We start from the raw sequence: 23557 nt of genomic DNA, 5'->3' as shown, positions 1-23557 counted from the left end.
TCCGTGTGCAGCCGAGTGAGCCGATCTACCACAAAGCTTAAAGCCATGTGCACTTTGCTTTACACTTCCAGGGCATTGTTATCATGTATCTCCAAGGTGGACTCTGAGAATCAATGTCACTGGTGGGCCCTATTTACCCCAGTGCGATAATGAATACAATGGTGGAACAAGGATCTGTCTGATCCTTTCTCCACCATTCAGCTTGAACGTCTGCTGCACAGAGCCTCAGTCCACATGCTACACAGAGTGAAGCGTCACAGCATTGGAACATGGCTAGGTGAATGGTATTTTTGCTTTCTTTTATCGGTCAGTAATTATAGGGTCATCATACTCTGTGGAGATGAGGACCATTGTGGGAGTGTTCATACTGTGTTTGGGGAATTTTAATGGTGGGGCCATTATACTGTATGAGGTGAGATGGAGGTTTCATTGTATGAGGGGATTATGCTATTTGGGGGTATGCACTGTGGGGACAGCATACTATTTTGGAGACATTGGGTTCATCATACTGTGCATGTGGGAGAAATCACTGTTGGTGGGGGTATCATGCAGTGTGTTAGATGCATTTTTTAGAGGCATAATACGGTATGGGGTCACAAAAGGTGTATTATAGTGAGTAAAAACAGTAAGGGGCTTAAGATGGAGGAAAATTACTGTATACGTGCTGCAATACATGTTTCTCTCCCTATCCCTACCCTATGTTATGAGATATGCCATTTGTGACCCCGCCTTATAGGCCTACTCCACCGAGAGACAAAAGGGGCCAAAGTAGGACTTTTGCTATTGGGTCCCATAGTTTCCATATACACCCCTGACTAAACGTATTTTTACTAAAGAATAACTTGGTATGAACTATATACAGCAAATAGTACCTTCAAGGACTTTTTTTTAACAACCAGCGACATCATCACAAACTTTTCCTCCTTTCCTGGAAACACTCTTTCTTCCTCAGTCACTACTAGCATAGCCCAGCACACTTCTTCGGAAGCTCCCCTGATTCTTAATAATGACACTACAGTCCAGTAGCAAGAGTCCTAAACTCCAACACGCTTCTATGGAGAAAAAGAAGAATTTTCTGTGCCAACGCTGTGCCAACATGGTGGCTACTCAGCTTCCTTTTCTACTGACGCCTTTGGACTAGCATGCAGGGCATTTTCTCTGCATCTTGCTTCACCTTACCTTACTGGCAGACTACTGCGTACCATCCCGCTAGTCTTCCTGCCCCAGGCCCGGATACTTCTTCCTTCACTCTATCGCTATTTATATCCCGAATATACCGTATATCCCGGAATGCTATTCACTTTTCTTACAGCTTTATTCTGCTGGGTTTACTACCTATGAGGTCATCTCCCTCTATCCACAGGAACACCCACTTCAATGCAATTTTGTTGACTATTCAGACCAGCGGTCTGCTCTAGCTGCAAGCTAGGCCCTATCTGACCCACTACCAAGAAGTTCTCAGTTGTGCCCTCACTTATTCCCTCCCCTCTGGGCTAGTCCCAGCTATTAACTCTGTATCTCCCTTGTAGCTACCTAGTGCTGGGCAGAACTCAACTCTATCACTAACAATGTAAAACATTCCAATCTCCGCAATACATTATGTCGTTTGACATATCTTCAAGGTGGGATGTGGGAGGTAGCATTATACAGCACTCACGAATATGGAGACCCACATGGTAACAGGTTTACTAGTCCACTAGTGATAATTTCCTGCTGCTAAAGCAGTAATTTTTTGAAATTAAAGCAAACAGTCAAGTAAGTGTTAAATAATATCCTATTTTGTTAATTACTGAATTTTTTATTTATTTTTGTATCTTGGTAAAATTGTGAGTGGGTGTAGAGCTTGATAATTGGGATTGTGTTTGGGGGGGTTTTGTCCTGCAAACTAGAATTGCCCTCTAATGTTGTTCCCTGCTTTCCATCTCCCTTACTAGGCCACTGTCTGCTGGTGACCAACCGAAATCTCCCAGCTGTTGGCAGCTAATCCTGCAAGATGCCATTTCCTATCGGCACAGCAGAGCTGCAATTGATCACATGAGTGGCTGATGCTCTTGGATACTTCCCTTGTCTCTGATTTGCATATGTAATGCAGCCATACTTAATGACAGTAAGTAATTATGCTAATCTTTCTTTGCTGCAGGGTTCCACAGAGGGATAATGCAAGGTGATGAAAAGTGAGGGTGGTTAGTGCACATATTTAAGGGATGTTCCAGAACCAATATTTCTTCTGTCTGATTACAGTCAAATTGTGCCATTTATTTCCTTGTTAATATGTCTAGTTTAAAAGATAAGCATGTTTAATGTTTCTTGTACTATATCGTCTTTATTATGTTCTTTATGGAAATTTGTTGGGAAGTACAGTGGCATGTAAAAGTTTTGGCACCCCTGGTCAAAATTACTGCTAGGGTGCGTGTCCACGGGTCAGATTGTCCGCGCTTTGGATGGAGCGGAAAACCCGCTCCGCCCAAAGCGCCGCCCCCTTCTGTACGCACGGTGATTCCGGATGTGTTCATTAAACACATCCGGAATCGCCGCACCCTATGCATAGGACTGTGCTATTTACCTTGCGGCGATGGAGCATCGCCGCAAGGTAAACAGACATGCTGTGCTCTAAAAAGACGCGCCCCATGTCCGTAAACGCAGGACCGCCAGATGTGTGTTCGCACACATGGTGGAGACGGAATTTCATAAAATCCCCTCCACTAGGCTGTAACATCTGGACGCTGTGGATTGAATGCTGCGGGTGTACGCAGCGTTCAATCCGCAGCTAATCCGGATGTAATCCGGCCCGTGGACACATACCCTAAGGCTATGTGCACACGTCAGGATTTCTTGCAGAAATTTCCTGAACAAAACTGGACATTTTCTGCAAGAAATCCGCATGCGTTTTTTTCGCGTTTTTCTCGCATTTTTTGTGGGGTTTTTTCCGGAGCTTCCCAATGCATTAAATAGCGGCAAAAACACAAAAAATCCGCAAAATTAATGAACATGCTGTGTTTTTTACCGCAATGCGTTTTTTTTTTGCAGAAAAAAATGCATCATGTGCACAAAAATTGCAGAATGCATTAAAAATGATGGGTTGCTTATGTATGCGTTTTTTAAGCATTTTTTCCCCGTGGAAAACGGCTGAAAAAAAAGCGAAAAAAAAACCGCAAAAAATCCTGAACGTGTGCACAAAGCGTAAGGGTATGTGCATACGATCAGGAATGGCTCAGTATTTGCTCAGGATTTCACGCAGGTAAAATCTGCACCATATCTGCATCTGAGGTCACTGGCAGGTCACCTGCGTTTTTGATGCGTTTTTCCGCATGCATTTTGGATGCGTTTGCATGCATTTTTTTCTCACTTCAAATAAACCTAATTGAAAGCTGGCTTCTGGGAAGGAAAAAAAAGGGATTTCCTGTTTGCAGATATATTGGGGAATGTTCCCACGGTCAGTAAACGCTGCTGGTTGGACGCTGCGTATATCCACAGCGTCCAACCTGCAGCATCCAGATATTACAGCATAGTGGATGGGAATTCAACAAATCTCATGCCCACTATGTGTGTACCGATGCCCGCGGCTTCCCTGCAGAGAAGGATATGTAGCGTGCCTTTCCAGGCCGCAGCATGTCAATTTAAGTAGCTGCGTAAATTACCCATTCACTATCATTAGATGCAGTAAAACCACGTTATATTCCTAGTCACATGCGTATTAAGTGCGGGAACGCAGCTTACTACGCATGTGTACTAATTTAAATAATGGTGAATCTTGTGACACAGCCAGAAGTACATGACACAGGAAGTGGAGGAAAGCACAGAGAGAGGTCCCCTCCTTTTTAATAAATAAATAATTTTTTAAAAAAAATGGCGTGGGGTTCCCCTATATTTGTTAACCAGCCGGAGTAAAGTAGACTAATGGGGCTGGTATTTCAGGCTGGTAAGGATCCAATATCCATGAACCTTACCAGCCTGATAATACCAGGCCGCAGCAGTCTGCTTACCTTGGATGGTTAGCAAAAATAGTGGTATCCCCTCCAAAAACAATAGTGTGGGGTCCCCCTATTTTTGTTAACCAGCCAAGGAAAAAGCAGACAGCTGCGGCCTGGTATTCTCTGTCTGGCTAGGTCCATGGATTTTGGCCCTCACCAAGCTAAAAATAGCAGCCAACAGCCGCCCCACAATTGGCAAATCCAAAGATGCACCAATTGTGGCACTTTACCTGGCTCTTCCCACTTGCTCTGTAGTGGTGGCAAGTGGGGTAATATTTGTGGGGTTGATGTCACCTTTGTATTGTCCGGTGACATCAAGCTCACAGCTTAGTAATGGAGAAGCAGTTACATGGTAAATAAAGACACAGCCAGAATAAAGTCCTTTAATTGAAATAATGACACAGACTCCTTTAATAATCTTAATTAAACCATACTTACTGCATTGCCTATTCCACCGATGCCCTCTTTATCCTATAAGAGAAATAAAATTAAAAAGCAACAGTATACCATACCTGTCCGCCGAGAAGATATATATACTGTCCTACGACGAGTCTAGCTCTGCTACATCTGGATGTCAGGCTGAACGGTGGCATCATGCCACCATCCAGCCTGACATCCAGACACAGCGGAGCTTGAAGATGATGATCACTGATGACTGGAGATAGCTCGGTCACTGGCGGTCACGTGCACTCCATTTCTCACGGTCTGCTGACCGTGAGAACTTGGCAAGTGACCGGAGATAACCCCGTCCCCGGCGGAGCTCAGCTCATCACGAGAACTGCAGTGGATGCGAACTTCCGGATGTGGCCCATGGTACACCTTTATTTAAATTAGTTCACATGCATAGAAGGCTGTGTTCCCGCACTTACTACGCATGTGACTATAAAGATAATGCGGTTTTACCACATCTAATTAAATCCTATGGGAAATTTATGCTGCGGAGACTGAGCATCTCCGCAACATAAATAGACATGCTGCAGTCTGGAAAGACGAGCCGCATGTCCGTTTACGCAGGGAGGCCAGTGGTGTTTCTGAACGCATAGTGGACATGGGATTTCTAGAAATCCCATCCACTATGCTGTAACATCTGGTCGCTGCGGGCTTGATGCTGCGGATGTATGCAGCGTCAAACCCGCAGCGTTTACTGACAGTGGGAACATACCCTTATTGTGAACAGTTAAGCAAGTTGAAGACTAAATGATCTCTATGTATGTTACATTTAAAATACATATACAGTGGCATGAAAAAGTTTGGGCACCCATGGCAAGTTGAAGATTAAATGATCTCTAAAAGGCCTAAAGGTAAAGATTACACATTTTCTTTGTATTTTAGGCAAAAAAAAATAAAATATATTGTCATTTTTTACATTTTAAAAATTACAAAAAGGAAAATGGGCCTATGCAAAGGTTTGGGCACCCTTGGATATTTCTGTGCTAAAATAACTTTGACCAAGGTTTCAGACCTTAATTAGCCTGTTAGAGTTATGGCTTGTTTACTATCATCATCAGGAAAGGTCAGTTGATGCAAATTTCCCAGCTTTATAAAAACCTAGCCACCTCTAACCTTGTGCCAAAATACAACAGTCATGGGTTATTCTAAGCAGCTGCCTTGCACTCTGAAAATGAAAATAAAGGTGGTTCACAAAGGAGGTGAAGGCTATAAGAAGATAGTAAAGCTTTTTCAAGTTGCTCTTTTCTCAGTTTGAAATGAAATTAAGAAATGGCAGTTATCAGGAACAGTGGAGGTCCAGATAAGGTCTTTAAAAGCAAGCAAAATTTCAGTGAGAGCTGCTCGTATGATTGCTAGAGAGACAAATCAGAACCCCTTCTTGACTGCAAAAGACCCTCAGAAAGATTTACCAGACTCTGGAGTTGTGGTACATTGTTCTACTTTTCAGAGACACCTGTACAAATATAGCCTTCAGAAGAAAACCTCTCCTGCATCCTCACTATAAAATTCAGCATTAGAAGTATGCAAAAGAACATCTAAACAAACCTGATGCATTTTGAAAACAAATCCTGTGGACCAATGAGTGTTATGATCCTTAGTGGTTGAGGATCACAAATTACTCCAGCTAAGTAACAAACATAGGACAAGCTCTAGGGAGGTGGCAAACTGGACTAACCGCAAATCTGAACCTATCCAAACACACTAGAAGTAGCCGGTGAACGTGCCTAAAAATCCTAGACGTCTCGAGCCAGCCTGAGGAACTAACTACCCCTAGAGAGAAAGAAAGAAAGACCTCTCTTGCCTCCAGAGAAATAATCCCCAAAGATATAGAAGCCCCCAACAAATAATAACGGTGAGGTAAGAGGAAGGCACATACACAGGGGTGAAAGCAGATTCAGCAAATGAGGCCCACTAATACTAGATAGCAGAAAATAGAAAAGGGAATCTATGCGGTCAGTAAAAAACCCTTACAAAATATCCACTCTGAGATTTCAAGAACCCCCACACCAACTAACGGTGTGGGGGGAGAAACTCAGTCCCCTAGAGCAACCAGCAAGCGAGGAAATCACATTTTAGCGAGCTGGACTAAAAACATAATGAACGCTGATAATCAAAAAATGATCAAACAAAAACTTAGCTTGTCTTGGAGAGACTGGGAGCAAGGTAGACACAAGGAATCTGAAGAGCACTGAATACATTGATAGCAGGCAAGGAACTGAGTATCCAGGTGGGCTAAATAGGAAACCAACCAGGATAACGAACCAGCTGATGCTGCAACCTGCAGAAAGACAACACTACACAGTACCGCTTGTGACCACTAGAGGGAGCCCAAAAATAGAGTTCACAACAGTACCCCCCCCTTGAGGAGGGGTCACCGAACCCTCATCAAGACCCCCAGGGCGATCAGGATGAGCCACGTGGAAGGCACGAACCAAATCGGCCGCATGAACATCAGAGGCGACAACCCAGGAATTATCCTCCTGACCATAGCCCTTCCACTTAACCAAATACTGAAGCCTCCGTCTAGAGATACAAGAATCCAAAATCTTCTCCACCACGTACTCCAATTCGCCCTCGACCAGCACCGGAGCAGGAGGCTCAACAGAAGGAACCACAGGTACCACATACCTCCGCAACAAAGACCTATGGAACACATTATGAATGGCAAACGATGCTGGGAGATCCAAACGAAAAGACACCGGGTTAAGGATTTCCAAGATCTTATAAGGACCGATGAAGCGAGGCTTGAATTTAGGAGAGGAGACCTTCATAGGAACATACCGAGAAGACAGCCACACCAAATCCCCAACACGAAGTCGGGGACCCACACTGCGGCGGCGGTTGGCAAAGCGCTGAGCCTTCTCCTGTGACAACCTCAAATTGTCCACCACATGGTTCCAAATCTGCTGCAACCTATCCACCACAGAATCCACCCCAGGACAGTGAGACGGCTCAGCCTGACCCGAGGAAAAACGAGGGTGGAAACCAGAATTGCAGAAAAAAGGCGAAACCAAAGTAGCAGAACTAGCCCGATTATTAAGGGCAAACTGGGCCAAAGGCAAAAATGTCACCCAATCATCCTGATCAGCAGAAACAAAACATCTCAAATAAGTTTCCAACGTCTGATTAGTTCGCTCGGTTTGGCCATTAGTCTGAGGATGGAAGGCCGACGAAAAAGACAAATCAATGCCCATCTTAGCACAAAAAGTCCGCCAAAACCTGGACACAAACTGGGATCCTCTATCAGACACAATATTTTCAGGAATGCCGTGCAAGCGAACCACATTCTGAAAAAATAGAGGAACCAAATCGGAGGAAGAAGGCAACTTAGGCAAGGGCACCAAATGGACCATCTTGGAAAAACGATCACACACCACCCAGATGACAGACATTTTCTGAGATACTGGAAGATCCGAAATAAAATCCATGGAAATGTGCGTCCAAGGCCTTTTCGGAACAGGCAAAGGCAAAAGCAAACCGCTGGCATGAGAACAGCAAGGCTTAGCCCGAGCACAAATCCCACAAGACTGCACAAAGGAACGCACATCCCGCGACAAGGAAGGCCACCAGAAGGACCTAGCCACCAAATCTCTGGTACCAAAAATCCCAGGATGACCCGCCAACACCGAAGAATGAACCTCAGAAATAACTCTGCTGGTCCATCTATCCGGGACAAACAGTCTCTCTGGTGGACAACGGTCAGGTCTATCCGCCTGAAATTTCTGCAGCACCCGTCGCAAATCTGGGGAAATGGCAGACAAAATCACTCCCTCTCTGAGAATACCAGCCGGCTCAGAAACTCCCGAAGAGTCAGGCACAAAACTCCTAGAAAGTGCATCAGCTTTCACGTTCTTTGAACCAGGCAGGTATGAGACCACGAAGTTGAAACGGGAGAAAAACAACGACCAACGAGCCTGTCTAGGATTCAGGCGCTTGGCAGATTCAAGGTAAATCAGATTTTTGTGATCAGTCAAGACCACCACACGATGTTTAGCTCCTTCGAGCCAATGTCGCCACTCCTCAAATGCCCACTTCATAGCCAACAACTCCCGATTACCAACATCATAATTCCGCTCGGCAGGCGAAAACTTTCTTGAAAAGAAAGCACATGGCTTCATCACAGAGCCCTCAGAGCTTCTCTGCGACAAAACAGCCCCTGCTCCAATCTCAGAAGCATCAACCTCGACCTGGAAGGGGAGAGAGACATCTGGCTGACATAAGACTGGAGCTGAAGAAAACCGGTGCTTCAGCTCCCGAAAGGCCTCCACGGCCGCAGGAGACCAATTAGTCACATCAGAACCCTTCTTGGTCAAATCCGTCAAAGGTTTAACCACGCTAGAAAAATTAGCGATGAAACGACGGTAAAAATTAGCAAAACCCAAGAACTTCTGAAGACTCTTAACAGACGTGGGCTGAGTCCAGTCATGAATAGCCTGGACCTTGACTGGGTCCATCTCCACAGTAGAAGGAGAAAAAATAAAACCCAAAAAGGAGACCTTCTGTACTCCGAAGAGGCATTTTGAGCCCTTCACAAATAAAGCATTAGCACGCAGGACCTGAAACACCATCCTGACCTGCTTCACATGGGACTCCCAATCATCAGAAAAGACCAAAATGTCATCCAGATAAACAATCATAAATTTATCCAGATATTCTCGGAAGATGTCATGCATGAAGGACTGAAACACAGAAGGAGCATTAGAGAGTCCAAAAGGCATCACTAAGTACTCAAAATGGCCTTCGGGCGTATTAAATGCTGTTTTCCATTCATCTCCCTGCTTAATGCGCACAAGGTTATACGCACCACGGAGATCTATCTTGGTGAACCAACTAGCACCCTTAATCCGAGCAAACAAATCAGACAATAGTGGCAAAGGATACTGAAATTTGACTGTGATTTTATTCAGAAGACGATAATCTATACAAGGTCTCAAAGAACCGTCCTTCTTGGCCACAAAAAAAATCCTGCACCAAGAGGGGAAGAGGATGGGCGAATATGTCCCTTCTCCAAAGACTCCTTTATATAACTCCGCATCGCGGCATGCTCTGGTATAGACAAATTAAAAAGTCGTCCCTTAGGGAATTTACTACCAGGAATTAAATTTATAGCACAGTCACAATCCCTATGAGGGGGCAGGGCACTGGACCTGGGCTCATCAAATACATCCTGGTAGTCAGACAAAAACTCAGGGACCTCAGAAGGAGTGGAAGAAGCAATAGACACCAACGGAGTATCGCCATGAATTCCCTGACAACCCCAACTTGACACAGACATAGCTTTCCAATCTAAAACTGGATTATGAGCTTGCAGCCATGGCAGACCCAAAACGACAACATCATGCAAATTATGCAGAACAAGAAAGCGAATCACCTCCTGATGTACGGGACTCATGCACATGGTCATTTGCGTCCAATACTGAGGCTTATTCTCAGCCAATGGCGTAGCATCAATTCCCCTCAGAGGAATAGGAAATTCCAAAGGCTCCAGGACAAAACCACAGCGCCTGGCAAACGACAAATCCATCAGATTCAGGGCAGCACCCGAATCCACAAAAGCCATAACCGGGTAGGACGACAAAGAACAAATCAAAGTAACAGACAAAATAAATTTAGGCTGTATAGTACCAATGGTGACAGGTTTAGCGATTTTTTTTAAGCGTTTAGAGCATGCTGAGATAACATGAGTAGAATCACCACAGTAAAAGCACAACCCATTTTGACGTCTATGACTTTGTCGCTCAATTCTGGTCAGAGTTCGGTCACATTGCATAGACTCAGGTCTCTGTTCAGAAAATACCGCCAAAGGATGAGCAGATTTGCGCTCCCGCAAACGCCGATCAACCTGAATGGCTAAAGCCATAGAATCACTCAGACTTGTAGGGGTGGGAAACCCCACCATAACATTCTTAACGGCCTCAGAAAGACCTTCTCTGAAATTTGCAGCCAGGGCACACTCATTCCATTGAGTAAGCAATGACCATTTCTGAAATTTTTGACAATACACCTCTGCTTCATCCTGACCTTGAGAGATAGCCAGCAACGCTTTTTCTGCCTGATTCTCAAGATTAGGCTCCTCAAAAAGCAGTCCAAGAGCCAGAAAAAAATGCATCTACATTAAGCAATGCAGGATCTCCTGGCGCCAGAGAGAAGGCCCAATCTTGAGGGTCGCCACGCAACAAGGAGATAACAATTTTAACTTGCTGAGCGGAATCACCAGAGGAACGAGGTCTCAGACATAGAAATAACTTACAATTATTCTTAAAATTTAGGAACCTAGATCTATCTCCAGAAAACAACTCAGGAATGGGTATCTTTGGTTCTGACATAGGGCTATGAATAACAAAATCCTGAATACTTTGCACCCGTGCAGTAAGATGATCCACACTAGAAGTCAGAGTCTGAACATTCATGTCTGCAGCTGAGCTCAAAACCACCCAGAGTTCAAGGGGATGAAAGAAGCTAAACAGACTGCAGCAAAGGAAAAGCGGGAGGAAAAAAAAAAATAAAAAAAAATAAAATGTACTCAGGTCTTCTTTTTATCCCACTTCTGCGATGCATTAAACACTTTTTGGCCTGCTATACTGTTATGATCCTTAGTGGTTGAGGATCACAAATTACTCCAGCTAAGTAACAAACATAGGACAAGCTCTAGGGAGGTGGCAAACTGGACTGACCACAAATCTGAACCTATCCAAACACACTAGAAGTAGCCGGTGAACGTGCCTAAAAATCCTAGACGTCTCGAGTCAGCCTGAGGAACTAACTACCCCTAGAGAGAAAGAAAGACCTCTCTTGCCTCCAGAGAAATAATCCCCAAAGATATAGAAGCCCCCAACAAATAATAACGGTGAGGTAAGAGGAAGGCACATACACAGGGGTGAAAGCAGATTCAGCAAATGAGGCCCACTAATACTAGATAGCAGAAAATAGAAAAGGGAATCTATGCGGTCAGTAAAAAACCCTTACAAAATATCCACTCTGAGATTTCAAGAACCCCCACACCAACTAACGGTGTGGGGGGAGAAACTCAGTCCCCTAGAGCAACCAGCAAGCGAGGAAATCACATTTTAGCGAGCTGGACTAAAAACATAATGAACGCTGATAATCAAAAAATGATCAAACAAAAACTTAGCTTGTCTTGGAGAGACTGGGAGCAAGGTAGACACAAGGAATCTGAAGAGCACTGAATACATTGATAGCAGGCAAGGAACTGAGTATCCAGGTGGGCTAAATAGGAAACCAACCAGGATAACGAACCAGCTGATGCTGCAACCTGCAGAAAGACAACACTACACAGTACCGCTTGTGACCACTAGAGGGAGCCCAAAAATAGAGTTCACGACAAATGAGGTTAAAATAGTACTCTTTGGCCACAATGATCAAAGGTTTGTGAGGAGTAAAAAAAGCACTGAATTTCAGAAAAATATATCTCTAACCATTAAGCTTGTGGGTGGCTCAATCATGCTTTGGGGTTGTTCTGTAGCCAATGGCATGGAGAACATTTTACGGGTAGAGGGAAGAATGGATTCAATGAAATTTCAACAAATTCTTGATGCAAACATAACACCATCTGTAAAAAAGCTGAAGTTGAAAAGAGGATGGCTTCTACAAATGTCAAAATCCACAACAGACTACCTCAAATGGTGCAAGGTGAAGGTTTTACAATAACCCTCACAGTCCCTTGAACATCATTGAAAATTTGTGGCTAGACCTCAAAATAGCAGTGCATGTAAGATGACCCAAGAATATCACAGAACTGGAAAAATTTTCCAAGGAAGAATGGACGAAAATCCCTCAAACAAGAATTGAAAGATACTTGGCTGGCTACAAGAAGAATTTACAAGCTGTGATACTTTCAAAAGCGGGAGCTACTAGGTACTAACCATGCAGGGTGCCCAAACTTCTGCATCGGCCCATTTTCCTTTTTGTAATTTTTAAAATGTAAAAAAATTACAATATACATATTTTTTCCTAAACTACAAAGGAAAGGTGTCATCTTTAACTTTAGCACTTTCAGAGATCATTTTATCTTCAACTTGTTAAATTGTTCACAATAAAAGTTGTTTTGACAAGGGGTGCCCAAACTTTTACATGCCACTGTATATATATATATATATATATATATATATATATATATATATATACACAGTATATATATACACTCACCGGCCACTTTATTAGGTACACCATGCTAGTAACGGGTTGGACCCCCTTTTGCCTTCAGAAGTGCCTCAATTCTTCGTGGCATAGATTCAACAAGGTGCTGGAAGCATTCCTCAGAGATTTTGGTCCATATTGACATGATGGCATCACACAGTTGCCGCAGATTTGTCGGCTGCACATCCCAAAGATGCTCCATACAAGGCAGGATGGATCCATGCTTTCATGTTGTTTACGCCAAATTCTGACCCTACCATCCGAATGTCGCAGCAGAAATCGAGACTCATCAGACCAAGCAACGTTTTTCCAATCTTCTACTATCCAATTTCGATGAGCTTGTACAAATTGTAGCCTCAGTTTCCTGTTCTTAGCTGAAAGGAGTGGTACCCGGTGTGGTCTTCTGCTGCTGTAGCCCATCTGCCTCAAAGTTCGACGCACTGTGCATTCAGAGATGCTCTTAGGCCTACCTTGGTTGTAACGGGTGGCGATTTGAGTCACTGTTGCCTTTCTATCAGCTCGAACCAGTCTGCCCATTCTCCTCTGACCTCTGGCATCAACAAGGCATTTCCGCCCACAGAACTGCCGCTCACTGGATTTTTTTTCTTTTTCGGACCATTCTCTGTAAACCCTAGAGATGGTTGTGTGTGAAAATCCCAGTAGATCAGCAGTTTCTGAAATACTCAGACCAGCCCTTCTGGCACCAACAACCATGCCACGTTCAAAGGCACTCAAATCACCTTTCTTCCCCATACTGATGCTCGGTTTGAACTGCAGGAGATTGTCTTGACCATGTCTACATGCCTAAATGCACTGAGTTGCCGCCATGTGATTGGCTGATTAGAAATTAAGTGTTAACAAGAAGTTGGACAGGTGTACCTAATAAAGTGGCCGGTGAGTGTATATATATATATATATATATATATATATATACCGCATTTTTCAGATTCTGATGCCCCATTCTCTTCACCTAGCAAAGGAGCATTTTTCAGATTATAAGACACACTTTTTTCACCCAAATTTTGGGGGAAAATGGTGGTGTCTCTTATAATTAGATTATACCTTACCGGCCAAGGTGGAGCATGGTCCCAGGGTCGCTGCTGGAGGAGACAAGAGTGGCGCATTGCTGCAGGCCACAGGCTGGGATGAGGGGGTGTTTGGACACTGCGGGTGTTGGTTCGATGGTGCGGGGGCTCCGCCGACATTTTGCGAAAGCCCGGGACTCCTGCACATCCATGGTTTATATTGCAATGGACTCCGAGAAAATGGCAGCCGGGGGTAGCGCATGTATAGGTGGAGATCTTGCCAATGAAAATGAGATCTCATCACCAAGATCTCCATCTGTGCATGCGCCAGCCAATGCAGCCATTTTCCCAGTGTTCACCGCAAAGTAAACCATGGAAGTATGGGGGCTCCTTGCTTTCACAAAATGTCGGCGGAGCCCCCGCACCACCCGCAGCGTCGCACATCCGAACACCCCTTCTCCCAGTCTGGGGTCCGTAGCATCACCCCACTCCTGCCTCCCCCAGCAGCGACCCTGGGACTCTGCTTCACCGCAGCCACCACCCTGGTCACCAATAAGACGCATGGATTGTAGAAGAACCACTATTTATTAAAAATGTTTTTTTCCTATTTTTCTCAAGATTTGGGGTGTGTCTTATAATCTGGTGCGTCTTATAAACTGCAAGATACAGTATATATAAAAATTTATATATATATATATATATATATAGAGAGAGAGAGAGAGAGAGAGAGAGAGAGAGATCAAAATTGGAACAGCATCTGATATTACCACAAGGCTTGAAAAAGGACACCCTTGTGCATTTTCGTTATCGCATAGATCATAGCCTGGGCCATAAATTTTGGGTACCTAAAGTCCCTCTCATTTTTTTAAACATTTCTTCCACAGAGATACAATGCATGGGTGTGCGGCAGAGCCATATTACCAAACACACCCGGGTCAAAAACCACTTCCTGGCACCTGACCAGGATATGCAATGATGGTAATAGGAAAAAGAGCGCATTTATAGTACTAGATGGTGGCCTGATTCTAACGCATCGGGTATTCTAGAATACTTATGTAGTTTATTTATGAAGTTTTCAGAATAATGCAATTTATACAAAGGATTCGTCCGGCCGCGACCAATTAGCAAAGCGTGGTTCAAATTCCGAGCCAATTCGCGGGCGGACTGCGACTGTCGCTGATTGTTCGCGGCCGGGCGTGACCAATCAGTGAAGCCAGGGCCTGCTCCAGGTTTTTGAGGGCCCCGGGCGAAAGAGTCTCAGTTGGCCCCCCTCTTTAACACATACCACGATTCATGATGCACAGATACAGCAGAGAAATATAGCACTGCCCACGTAGCGTATAACACAGCCCACATAGCATATAACACAGCCCACGTAGTATATAACACAGCCCACGTAGTATATAACACAGCCACGTAGTATATAGCACAGCCACTTAGTATATTGCCCAGCCACGTAGTATATAGCACAGCCCACATAGTAAATAGCACAGACACGTAGTATATTGTCCAGCCACGTAGTATATAGCACAGACACGTAGTATATAGCACAGACACGTAGTATATTGCCCAGCCACGTAGTATATTGCCCAGCCACGTAGTATATTGCCCAGCCACTTAGTATAAAGCACAGACACGTAGTATATAGCACAGACATGTAGTAAGTTGCCCAACCATGTAGTATATTGCCCAGCCACGTAGTATATAGCACAGCCACGTAGTATATTGCCCAGCCACGTAATATATTGCACAGCCACGTAGTATATTGCACAGCCACGTAATATATTACACAGCCACATAGTATATAGCACAGAGACGTAGTATATAACACTGCCCATGCAGTATATAACCCAGGCCACGTAGTATAGAGCACAGCAATGTAGTATATTGCCCAGCCACATAGTATATAACACAGCCACGTAGTATATAGCACAGCCCACATAGTATATAGCACAGAGATGTAGTATATAACACAGCCCATGCAGTATCTAACACAGCCCACATAGTATATAGCAATGTGGGCACCATATCCCTGTTAAAAAAAGAATTAAAATAAAAAATAGTTATATACTCACCTTCCATCGGCCCCCGGATCCAGCCCAGGCATTTACCGATGCTCCTCGCGACGCTCTGGTCCCAAGAGTGCATTGCGGTCTCGCGAGATGATGACGTAGTGGTCTCGCGAGACCGCTATGTCATCATCTCGCGAGACCGCAATGCATGGACCGGACTGTCGCGAGGAGCGGGAAAGGCCTGAGCTGGATCCGGGGGCCGACAGAAGGTGAGTATATAATGATTTTTTTATTTTTTTTATTATTTTTAACATTAGATCTTTTTACTATTGATGCTGCATAGGCAGCATCAATAGTAAAAAGTTGGTCACACAGGGTTAATAGCAGCGTTAACGGAGTGCGTTACACCGCGGCATAACGTGGTCCATTAATGCTGCCATTAACCCTGTGTGAGCGCTGACTGGAGAGGAGTATGGAGCGGGCACTAACAATAGGGGAGTAGGGAGCGGCCATTTCGCAGCCACACTGTGCCCGTCGCTGATTGGTCGTGGCCGTTTGACCACAACCAATCAGCGACTTGGGATTTCCGTGACAGACAGAAAGACAGACAGAAAGATGGAAGTGACCCTTAGACAATTATATAGTAGATGGTGGTTGCCACTGTCAGATCGCACTGGTGGGCAGGTTTGGATGGATACTGTTCCCCCTGACCTGAATTGATACTCTGACTAATTGATTTACCTTTAAGCTAAGTTGTATCTTGATTATACATGCTATTCTTATTTCTAATTAAAACTAAGCATGTTCTCCTGATGAACCTATCTAGAGTAAACGCGTTGAGAATAATGGATGCTTGGGAATAATTTGTATGAAGTTTTCATTTTTTCATCCATTTCTTAGATTGTATATAGCACACCATGTCTGGGGGAACAGGTGTACATAATATTCACCTATAATTGAGCTTGCAAGTATATCAAGGAACTTTTTGGGTGCGTGCCATTGGCTTGATGCATTAATTGAGCATGAGAATACATTATATCAATGAACCTTTGTGCATGTAATTTTTGTCTACACAACACTTTTTGTCATGCTGTTAATTGATACTGTCCTGTGACAGGGCCTGGTAGGGCTAGTCTGGGAGAGCCATAACTGATTGGGGGCGCCATTTGGGTACTGTGTAGGGTGCCAACCTCCGCGGCAAGGCAGGGACACTACAGTTATTTATAAGGGTTACTATAGCCCCTATGAATATTATATTAGTTTGTTTTTTATTGTGAGCTTCCAGACAAATACATACGTATTGGCCAGACTTATTTGTTTTTATTTCATTTTTGGAGATTTTAGAGGTTTCAAATAAAAGTGATGTTTTATCATGACTATTTACACATAGTGTTAAGTCGGTGAATTTGTTATAATTGTTAAGGTGGAAATAAAAACATTGTTCTCAGCAGCACATCGCCCAGTGTAAACTGCAGATATGCTGGTGAAAACATGATACTGTATGGAGACAGATTTGCGGTGAGCTATGGAGGAGGCGCCATATGTTGCAGAGGGACCAGCTGGGACATATGGTTCTGTGGACAGTAAATTATAATGTCACTGTAGCTGAAGTAGGTCGCTGGACCACTAAACGCTTCCCTTGTGGTGTCCACAACAATTGCCAATAGAGGGAGTTGGCACTAATGGAGATGGTATAAGACTTCCTCTAGATGTCGGAGCGCCCGTGATGTCTGTACAATTTCAAGCAGCCAGACACACGTGTAACACATTTCTGAAGCAGAAAACAGGGTACAGTCTCAATTACTTAAAGGCAAATGGGCAGTAATTCACAGTATAGGTTACACTGCATATTGTGCTTATGAAAGACGGAGTCTTCTACTTATGAAACAAGCAAACTTAGGGCCTCTCAGGGCTGAAGCACAGGTCATTTCACTTGTTTTTGTAGGAAATATTATGCAAAGACCAGGTAATGCTACACTGATGGAAAGACCTTCACGGGTTTACTCCCCATGGTGCCACACTAGTAGTGTGGAATTACTCATGGTTTTGGTTCTACCGCTCCCTATTGCAGGGGGTAGGTCAGACAGCATTGAGATGTGGCAAACACGATGGATTTGGTTTCTGGCTGGAAGCACATAGGAAAAACCAGTATACAGGAAAGCACTTGTTCAGCCTTATCTTTTCTGACTCTTATAGAGTTCACGCCTTTGTGGAGACCACTGTGGAGAATGATGTCCCCTCAGACTGGACTGGAATGGATTCAGGGAGCAATGAAGCTTCCTTCCTCTGCCTTGACTAGACAGGACTAGACTGGGTAAAGAAGCACTCCTCCACCTATCAAAGTTTTTATCCTCTTAGTATATTGCAATTATCATATTATATAGCACCGTGTACTTACAATTGCTCATTTTGCCTTTTTACCCAGCTAATTCTTCTCTTTTCTCTGCTCTATATAGAAACAGGAGGTGTCTTGTCCCTGTAGAAATCATTCCTCTCTTCAATTCCTGACCCAACTGCTCCGTTCCTGCCCTGCAATAGACTTTTGAAGGGATGGATGAGTCAAACAGGGAAAATTAACCTTCTGTTTCTACTTAAGGCTTACAAGGATTCAGGTAGTCAGCTTGTAATCACATGATGCCATTGACCTTATGGAAAACCTAATGGTAGAAGGGCAAAATGAGTAATTGTAAGTACACCATACTATATAATATGATAACTGCAATATATTAAGAAGATATAAACTTTGATGGGAGGAGTGCTTCTTGAAACCAGCTCACAGGAAGTGTGTGAACTGAACTGGGACGCTCCTCCCAACAATTTCTATCTTAGCTTGTTGTGAGGAGATTATACCTTATACCTCATCAGTACAAAACATGAGATCTGGCACACTGGAACAAATCTACTGCCGCAGCTGTTTCACTCAAACCTACTGCCACAACTGTTTCACACACGACAACTGTTTCACTCAGTAGCAGTAGACCAGGTACTGGGATAACACAGATTGATCTATCAGTGATTGTTCTGTCCCCATCATTCTTCATCAGTCGGTCTAAAGAGGCTGGTAAACAAGTGCCGAACACCTTCGATATTGTCGATCACACTCATTTAACGGTCTGAAATCAGTGCATGTAACTATGACCAAAATGTTTGAGTATGATGGTGCAATATGTGAGCATTTAGGGCCCCACTTTAAGATTTTGCCCAGGGCCTCACTTTGTCTAAAACTGGCCCTGCATAGATGTCCATAAATGAAGTTATGTATAATAATGAGAAATAACACAGGGTAAAAGTATTGAACACATGTGAAAAAAGAGGTGCAAAAAGCAATGGAAAGTCATTACACCACCTAAAATATATCAGTAATTAGAAAGCAATCCTGCCACTTAGTGAAAAATAATATTAGCTGGTTCCATTGATGGTCTATAAAAAGGTGCCACGCAAGAAACCTCTCATGAAGGGAAAAATCAGTGAATTGTATTAAGACCTCTGCAACCTTATTGTTGCAAAACATGATGGCATTGGTTACAGAAGATGAGTTGTACAAGAGTCAAGGACCACCTATGGAGAAATAGAGAAAGGCCTGAAATCAGCAGGTACAATTGTTTCAAAGAAAACAATAAGTAATGCATTAAAACTCCATGGCCTGTATGCACACTCACCACACAAGACTCATTTTTATCCGTGCTTAAAATTTGCTCAACAACATTTAGACAAACCTGTGAGGAGGATGTAGTCTGCTCAGATGAAACCAAAACTAAACTCTTTGGATGCCATAATACACACCATGTTTGGAGGCCAAAAGACACTGCATATCACTCTAAAAACACCATACCAGCAGTAAAGTTCGGAGATGGGAAAATCAAGGTTTGGGCCTGTTTTTCAGCATACAGCACTGGAAAACTTCATATAATTAAAGGAAGGATGAATGGACAAATGTACCGAGAAATTCTTGATAAAAATCTTTTGCCATTTTCCAGGATGATGAAGATGAAACAATAGTGGACATTTGAGCAAGAGAATGATCCCAAACACACAGCCAAGGAAACTCTCTCAATTGGTTTCAGAGAAAGAAAATAAAACTGCTGGAATGGCCCAGCCAATCACCTGACCTGAATCCAATAGATAATCTATGGAATGAACAAAAGTCATGAAGTTGTATACTTTGTAATGCTTTGACAAATAAACCACTTATCACTGGATTAACATCTTCCCTTCTTTCTTATTACCCATTTGCTTTTTCCTTTTATATTTCTCATTATTACACATAACTTAATTTATGGACAGCTACGGTTTGATTTCTTTGCCTGTGTAGATTGGATGGGTTGTTACCGACATTTAGTGAGAATTTCATGTCTATAGCACCTTTAGAATTATATCTACTTAGAAAATTGGTAAGTACAATTTTCAATAATTATTTCTCCCCCTGTATATATAAGTTGTATTCAGCACCTGACATAGTCAACTTTAGCTTTGGAATGTTACACGACAAGTGTCCCCAGTGGCACAAAATGGGAAGGTGGCTCCTCTCAACAGGGAAGTATTTTAATAAAGAAAAAAATTTAAATATTTTTGGGTTCCCATTCCAGTTATTGGCTACCAGTAAGGATTATATACTATGATAATGAATTGCTAAAAATGTAATAATTTTAGAAATAATTTTAGATATTTACAAGATGAACATGAATGCTCAGATCTGCCAGGCTTGCAAGTTTATTTATTTAACTTGGGAATGAGCTTTGAATAAAGAACAATGGAAAAAAAATCTCCTGGGAGTAAACAAAGAACCAAGCAATTAAAATGTCAACATTCCTAAATCTTCTTAAGGGTACCGTCACACAGTACCATTTTAATCGCTATGACGGCACGATCCGTGACGTCGCAGCGATCGTATGATTATCGCTCCAGCGTCGTAGACTGCGGTCACACGTTGCAATCACGGCGCTGGAGCAATGCCGAAGTCCCTGGGTAACCAGGGTAAACATCGAGTTACTAAGCGCAGGGCCGCGCTTAGTAACCCAATGTTTACCCTGGTTACCAGCGTGAACGAAAAAAAAACAAACAGTACATACTTACATTCCGGTGTCTGTCCCCCGGCGTCTCAGTTTCTCTGCACTGTGTAAGCACCATAGCCGGAAAGCAGAGCAGTGACGTCAGACGTCACCGCTGTGCTCGCTTTCCGGCTATGGTGCTTACACAGTGCAGAGAAGCTGAGACGCCGGGGGACAGACACCGGAATGTGAGTATGTACGGTTTGTTTTTTTTACGTTTACGCTGGTAACCAGGGTAAACATCGGGTTACTAAGCGCGGCCCTGCGCTTAGTTACCCGATGTTTACCCTGGTTACAAGCGAACACATCGCTGGATCGCTGTCACACACAACGATCCAGCGATGTCAGCGGGTGATCAAGCGACGAAAGAAAGTTCCAAACGATCTGCTACGACGTACGATTCTCAGCAGGATCCCTGATCGCTGCTGCGTGTCAGACACTGCGATATCGTAACGATATCGCTAGAACGTCACGAATCGTACCGTCGTAGCGATCAAAATGGTACTGTGTGACAGTACCCTAACTCCGATAGAAGACATTGCAGAACGTTTGGGCTACCTCTTTAGATCAACAGCTAATTTTTAGGGGCTTCAAAGCAAAAGTGGTGAATACATATGCACATGGCAATTTTTAATTTGAACCCATAAATTTAATTTATGCCTATATTTTTCTCACTTCGCCAATTTACACTATTTAGTGCTGATGCATCACATACAGATTGGATTACAAAAATATTTAAACACAAGTTGTAATGAAAAAAAAAAGGTAAAAAGCCAAGTGGGGTGAGTACTTTCACAAGCCACTGTATACTGTATATAATTTTCTTTACTCTTCACAAATACTCGCTACTCTGTGTTTGTCTTTGTGTTGGTATATCATATAAAATCCCAATATAATACATTTAAGTTTGTGGGTGTAACGTGAAAAAAATTGGAAAAGTTCACAGGGTACGAAGACTTTTTCAAGGCACTGTATTGTTCTTGCACAGGAGCCTTCTGTCTTTGTCCGCACCTGCAGATGAAATAGATAAGAATGTAACGATAAACCTAGAACACCTGGTAAAGTTTAAGGCTAGAAAGAAAACCGCGGTATGTCTGCTTCTTCTTGGATGGCGTCTACCCATCATATGTCATATGTCAGGTCCTAACAATTACATGCAGGCCCCAGGAGTACCAGTGCCAACATCGGGAGACCAGCGTCGGTGCAGCAGGGGGTATCTGTTACTTTTATTTTGCTACTATTAATTTAAAAAGGGGTGTCCAAGAAGGGGACAAACCTTTATTGTAGTGGATACCTTAGCCCTTATTTTAGATGCGATTTATTACATTATCACAGCCCACAATGTATTTTACACTGGGCTTCTTCCTATAGCCACTTGTGGTTTCTTTGAATCATTGCCCCATTCTACATCAATAGTGTTCTTTTTTTGTTATAACTTTGGTTGGGTTCTCCCAATGATGTCCTTTAGAATTGTTATTATGTAGATTTGGATTGTATACTATTATATACTGACAATTTTTCCGCTGTGTTTTTCCTCTACATTTTATGATTTTTATCATATCCTGTGTGAATCATGTTTTACAATGCTGGCCCTTTTTTTAAAAATAACAATTTTTCATTTTTTGAATCATAAAAAATTGGCCCTTTTCTTACCAATTTCTTGAATATATTCTTTGGTACAATGACGTTTGAGTATTCTCTGGCATTGTTATCGGAAAACTAGTGAGGCACTTCCTTCTAAATATGAACAGTCAGTCTGACCTGCCAGCAGCATGGTATAGAGAAGAAAATCTTTCCCAGCTCTAAATTTTTTTAAGAACTGAGTTAGCAACCAATTTCATGAAATCTAGTAACTAAAACTCATCGGTTGTTACAAAGGATGAAAGACATCCACACCCCTTTAGAACACATTTAAAGGAAATCTGACTTCAGCATGCAAGTGACGGGATCTCATGACATCACTGCCATGCGCCTCCAGTCGTACACGCCAACGTCAGCAGCTGGCCTCTGATTGGCCAGGAGCAAGTATTGCTGCACACGGGCCCAATGGGTCTCTGCGCTGCAATTCACTTCAGCTGAATGTCTGAGGACTCGCATCCCATTGAAGATTGTGCTGGCATCGGCGGGCCTACATGGGCTCAGTCACAACCTTTGCGACCGTAGTTGTTATGCCCCTAGTCCTCAATATGCAAATTGAGGGGGCATAATGGTGCACTGAGCTCTTGGCCACTCCAAGGGTACACCAAAGCCCCCTCATTTGCATACAAAATAAATAGTATTTTTATGCCAACTAAATCAGTAAAAGCTATACTACAGGTAAGAGTTCTATAGGGCTAAGTCCTTTATATACCTGTATAAGTTGTTTAGTTAGCATTTTGGGGGTTAGAGACTCCTTTTAATGAATTTACTGAGAAATCTTCCTCTGGCAGAAGGCTCCATAGTCTTACAGCTCTTTTAATAGAAGGTCTCCTTCTATGTTGGTGTAGAAACATCACCACAGTCTTTACAGAGATCTCTGTATTTAAGGGGTTGTTCACTAATCAGACAAGTTCTTCTCAATCAATATATTTCCGCATGTAAAATAATAGCTATATTCACCTACTGTGCGAGTGTCGTTCCAGTGATGTCAATGCCTGGTCTCTTGAGGCATACGTGAAATTATGTCACGCGAGCCCTGCAGCTGATCAGTCAACGCTTCACTCACTTCCTTTGGATGAAACTTACACCTGAAAGAAGAGAGAACTACTGCTCTCTGACTTCTTCCAGATGTCAGTTTTGTCCAAAGGAAGTGAGAGTGAAGCAGCTGCTGATTGGCTGCAGAGCTCAACTAATATCGCGTGAGCCACAGTAGACCAGGCACCAACATCACAGGAATGCCATCCACTCATTCCATT

General features: G+C 43.2%; 1 long non-coding RNA gene across 1 annotated transcript in view; it reads left to right on the top strand.

The window, feature by feature from the left end:
* The window catches only part of LOC143769050 (uncharacterized), a 241345-nt gene that overhangs the window by 7938 nt on the left and 209850 nt on the right, over nt 1–23557 (top strand). The window contains exon 2 of the long non-coding RNA XR_013214185.1: nt 1935–2107. This is a non-coding gene — a long non-coding RNA (uncharacterized LOC143769050). The remainder of the gene's footprint in view (nt 1–1934; nt 2108–23557) is intronic.

Source organism: Ranitomeya variabilis, chromosome 4, assembly GCF_051348905.1.
Source record: "Ranitomeya variabilis isolate aRanVar5 chromosome 4, aRanVar5.hap1, whole genome shotgun sequence".
Lineage (NCBI taxonomy): Eukaryota > Metazoa > Chordata > Amphibia > Anura > Dendrobatidae > Ranitomeya > Ranitomeya variabilis.
This window is presented reverse-complemented; position numbering and strand designations above follow the sequence as displayed.